This window comes from Eublepharis macularius, chromosome 11 (genome assembly GCF_028583425.1).
Source record: "Eublepharis macularius isolate TG4126 chromosome 11, MPM_Emac_v1.0, whole genome shotgun sequence".
NCBI lineage: Eukaryota > Metazoa > Chordata > Lepidosauria > Squamata > Eublepharidae > Eublepharis > Eublepharis macularius.
The window spans coordinates 15,112,320-15,117,911 of record NC_072800.1 but is presented as its reverse complement, the minus strand read 5'-3'; positions in this window follow the sequence as shown (position 1 = coordinate 15,117,911).

The window sequence follows — 5,592 nt, the reverse complement described above, 5'->3', positions numbered from 1 at the left end:
GAAAGTAGAAGCAATTGTTTTTGAATGATTATTGTCATAATAAAAAAAAATCACAGCTTTGTAAGCTGTTGCATTCTATTTAACAATTTTTTAACCTAGTTTTCTTTCCTAACTGGAGTAGATATGGCTCGTTTTATCTTTTGTTAAACTCTTTTAAAAGATAGAACAGCTTCCGCTTTATAGCTTGATTTGAAAAAAAAAATGTGATTGGGGCTTTTGACTAGATGGCTGCCCTAATTCACTAGAAATGAGAATGCACGCTCCCTCTCTCCCTCTCTCTCTCTCTCCCTCTCTCTCTCTCTCTGTTCCTTCTAACGTGTGCCGAACGTTCCATTACAGTGAGTGGGGAACTTGCATGTCCAAAGCTCTTACCCATTGGGCGAGGTCGCTTCATTTATGTCTGTCTGAGCCTATAACAAATGCAGGATGAGTCCCATTACTATAAAAGGGAAAAGGTCCTCAAACTCAGACTTGCTTGTTTTCTCAAAGGTTTCTGTGCTGGCACGTAAGGCCTTTGGGGCCATTAATATTATTTCCAGCCAGTTAACAAAACCTTCACATCTCTATTCAGCCTCCTTAATATTGTCCCTTTACTTTGTCACATTTCATTTCCAGGTAAATTATACTGTTGTACTTTATCGATTTGTTTTCTGTTACATGTCATTTGGTGATTCCTTCTCTCTCTCTCTCTCTCTCTCTCTCTCATACACACCACTTTTCTTCAGAAGTTTGACTAAAACAAACCATTTTATGCCTAGATTATAATCCTGTCCAACAAGGGTTCACAAATTGCACAGCTGGCCTCGTTTGCAAGCCATCATTTGGGGTTGCCACTCACCCCATCCCTTTCCCACGGTTTCTGGCTCATCAAGCCCTGGGCAGAGAGGGCGGGGAGGGTCCCTCACGTCACACTGTTTGGAGGAACTCGGAAGCAGTGGAAATCTGACTGCTGCATGGTAATCCTTCAGGCTAGGTTTTGCATGCAGTGATTCCTCCCTCCCTCCAAGCTCTGGCACATGCCTAAGAATTCAGGAAAGGGTCAAGAGTCGGTTTCTCCTGCCCAATATCTATATTGAGACACCCTTCTTGCCTTTGACTCTGCAGTGTGCAGAAAGGGAAGGGGAGATTTCTCTCACTTAGTGTAAAGTACGCAGGGGCACGTCATCGCCAGCAAGACACTTGTCATCGCTGCAGACGCTTGGCAAACACTTTTCTAGATGCTTGTATATAGATGCTCTCGGGGAGTATCAGAACTGTAGTGTGCTGCTTTATGACGTAGAAACCTGGAAATAGGTACATAATTACTTGACCGCTCTTACTCAGGAAATCTGAAAACGGGTCATTTGTACGCATCTCACTTCGGATGAGGACCCTTCTAGGTCTAAGCTATTTTTCATTATTCAGGTCACTAAAGTCTCATCGTAACTTTGCTTTCTTGGTAAGTGCTATATTTCATAACAGAATCTAGAACTGAAGTGCAGAGTTTGTACAGATGACCAGGGTAAGTTCTCTTACCCAAGGGTAGCTTGATCATTTGCGTCAGCGCTGCTCGGTTCTAGGAAGGGTTTCCCCACACACTGGGGGCTGATGTGTGGTAAAATAGTAGCACGGAAGGGCCTATACACAGGACAGAACACGTCCTTTGGGAAGTTCCCTGAGTCACGTATGTATTGGGCAATGAGGGATTTCCAGTCATAGGACACAGACTCCAGCTTGTGAAATCACAGAAGACGGTATGCTGTAAGAAGCAAGCACTTCCTAATACACCTGGTCTTCTAATGCTGAGACCTGCGCTCAGTGTCTGGCTTAAAGCTTTGATGGTGTTTGGCCATTTCTGGAGAGCTGTGCAAAAACATTTTTAAAATGACAAGTGAATAAATAACTGCTTCTGTAGTTCAGATCAAGTTCAGAAGATCATAACCATGGGGTTTTTTTTAAACAGGAGGCTCTTCAGAATAATTTGCTTCCTATCAAGCTCATTGGAAATCATTTGGTAAGGCTCAAAAGCCTCAGGAATGGAAGACTCAGCTCAGTAGTTTCTCTAAAGAGAAACTGGGTAGGTGACTAGTGGTCACTGGAACTCTTATGCCTATTTGTAGTAGGAAGTTGTGTGGAAACCAAAATCCCTACAGTAGTCTCTGGGGTGGGTCAGAATCATAAGAATGTTCAGATTTTTGTGCATTGACTAATTGCCAGTGCTTGTCCCAGTCACGTCTCAGCCCATTTTCCCGCCTAAATGGCCATGTGTCTGTGGGAGGAATGACCTCCTTTTCCCTCAGTTCTCCTGAGTTGCCGTGATCTCATACTGGACCTTGCCAGGGAGCCAAGTATCTTGCACCTCACCCCCCACGGTACGCCCCTTGAGTGCTGCCACAGGGACTTGTGCCTCAGTTATGCCTGTGCCTGGCTGCCATGGCTGGGCACTAGTGGACTGGTGCTGTGGCTGGTTGCCAGTGGAGGGGGGTTATACAGGCTTAAGTGAAGGATACCCCAGCGTAAACCTTAGCACTCCCCACCCTTAAGATTGGGGTGTTAGTGAAGTAATGCAAGTGAATGATTGAAGCAATACTTAAAAACCACTTCTTAAATCACCAGGTGAAACTTTGCCACAGGAGGGAATAATTAAAATCACCACATTCCTAAAATGTATATTTTTGGTTGTGGATAAGTTTCACGGTCAATATACTTAGCCTGAAATAAAAGCTCTTACATATGTGTACTAAGGTGGGGAAAGAAAAGGCGCAAACTCTTCTCAGATATGCAAAGCTAAGTAAGTATTGGTGGGAAATGATTCATGGAAAGCAAGTTAAGCTTTATTGACGCCAGTCAAGGGATGTGTCTGCAGTTGTTTGTCCTTACCTATTTCTGAATGGGGCTCGGAAGTGTAATTTCAGTGTGAACCACTGAAGTAGCTCCCTAATGTGAAGAAACAGGCGTTGTCTAGAAGAGAAACATGTCCAGCACGCAAAAAGAAATATCCCTGATTCGTGTGTGCACATTTTGTCAGTTTTCATGTAAAATGGCAAAAACATATCCAAGCAGTTAAAGGCTGTGAGCAGTCAAGGTCTAATTCTATTACTTTTCATTAAAGAGAAAAAAACAGCACTGCCAGAAATGTAAATCATACAGTTGTATGATTTAATCACACACACACCAGCCAGATCACCCAAGGAAAATGTAGGAGGAAGACGGCAAATCTGATCTGGTTGTCTTCCTTGTGCATCTTCCTAGGGCAATCTGACCTGGTCGTCTTCCTCTTGCATCTTCCTCGGGTGATCTGACCTGGTCGTCTTCCTCTTCCATCTTCCTCGGGCAATCTGACCTGGTCGTCTTCCTCCTGCATCTTCCTAGGGCGATCTGTCCGACCTCTTCCTATGGACCTGTGCTGGGTCCTGCTACATAGCCCACTTCTTGAGTTAACTGCTTCAACCTAGGGTGCCCCCAGTACAAATGCACAAGCACCCCCAAACAATCTTTGGGTCACCCCAATTCACACAGTCCCTATATTCCAGGTACTGTCTCCTGCACGAAGATGTGCTCTGATGCCCAACCGAAGACTGCCCAATCAGGAACTGGACAAGTTATATGCCGTCTGTGCCCCCAAACGAGGTTTACTTCACCATATAGCCCCACAGTTAGGGGGCTCTGCCCTCCAGCTGGTCCTATGATGCTTCCGACACCAATGCTCGATTCCTGTGCTAGCCTTTTCAAAGTGGTTCCCCCTTCAGGAGAAATGCCCATGCAGAAGGGGGGACTGAACCCCCAGTCAATCTCTGGATCACCCGACACCTCATTCCAGAGAAGGTCACCTACAAAAATCACAGACTGAATATGATTCAAATACTGGTTCTGGCAGAAAAAGCCCCTATTTGGTTCAGTCCATGTGTTTTTAATAGACATTCTCTGGAGTGCAGAGCTGTGTGAATTGGGGGTGATCTAAAGATTGTTTGGGGGTTCAAGCCCTCTCTTACTGCCTGTGCATTTCTCTTTGGTAACCCAGCTATCACAGGAGCTGTGTTTTGGTGCCGGAAGCGTCATAAGTCCACCTGGAGGGCAGAGCCTCCTGTCTGCAGGATTTATGATGTGTGATCAGGGCCGGCGCCACCGTTGAGGCCATAAGGCGGGGGCCGGAGGGGGTGCCAGAGGGGGCCCTGGGGGCAGAGGCGCATGTCCCGCGCTGCCACCGCCAGCCAGCCCCGCACCGCCGCCACCACCCGCTCCCAGGCGGGCGCAGCAGACACGGGCCAGGGACGACAGGCAGCCGGGGCGGCGTGTGGCACGCGGGCAGCCTCCTCGCTCCACCCCAGCCACCTGCCGGCAGCACTGCGTGATGACATCATGTGATGACATCATCACGCAGTCTGGGGGGGGCGAGTGCGCGTGCAGGGCGTGTGCACGAGGCTGGCCTCCGGCGCCACAAACCCTGGCGCCAGGGCTGTGTGTGATGAAGTAAGCCTCATTTGGGGGCGCAGATGGCACATATCCGGCCCAGTTCCTTATTCAAATCTCTTCCCAGGACAAGCTTCTGGGAAGCAGCCCAAATAGGAACTCTTTAGCTCCAGAACCATTCTTTGATTCGGCACCAGAGCAGGGGACAGTACCTGGGATGTAGGGCTGTGTGATTTCTGCTTGTATATTTGTCCTTGGGGCACCCTACTTGGAAGCAGTTGACTCAAAAACTGGGCATTTTTGTAGGATGTTGTCTAGGTCCTGTTAGAGGACAGATGCCCCTGAAGATGGTGGTGTATGTTATGTACCCCTCCAAACTTTACTTTGGGTGGCAGACCTTTTCAATTCCCCCCCCCCCCCCAATATCGGTGTTTGAATTTGTGAAAAAGGAACTAGGAACTGCAAATAAGGACCTAGGAAACAACTCCAGCGTTGTCATCCTATGGCTGTTTTGCAGAGGAGAAAGAACTGCGGACAGAAACAAGTGATGGAAGAGCAGAGCAACGGTGGTGGAGTCTGAAACGAGCCAGCCAAAAGCCAGAAATGATAGGTTAGTGTGCTGAGAATGGCCCCGTGATTGGCAGAAATAAACACAGCAGATCGCAGCCACTAATGCAGAGAAAGCCCCTGATGTCAGGGCATGGAACACCAGAAGGCAGGCAGCAAAGAGAGAGTGCCCACTTATGTGCAGGAACCCTAAGGAGGACTGTGGAGGGAGGAGCCCAATAAAGCTCCTCCCTCCCTTGGCCAGACAATTGGAATGCAGCTAGCATGCAACTGCACCTTCCGCACGGACAGCCTGTCATCCCATCAATAGCTCACTAAGGAAAGGCAAATGGGAGGCAGAGGGAGGGCCGGAAGCCTGGGGTGTGGCTTCTAGTCCACCCTCTGCCCCCCCGTTTTGCTGCTACTTGGCCTGCTGCTTCCGGGCACGAGCTATACGCTGCCCTTTGGCCAACATGTCCCAACTGGAAATTGAAGTTGTGCCTCCCCTTGGACAGAGGGCTGGGTTCCTACGTGAGCCGCTAGGTGCATGCAAGACTGTCATCGCTGGATGTTTTGCTGATCCAGGCTCTGTATTCCCCTTGCCTGGCAAGGGGGACTTGGGTGCAGGCAGGGACTTCTCTGGTCCACCCTCCACAG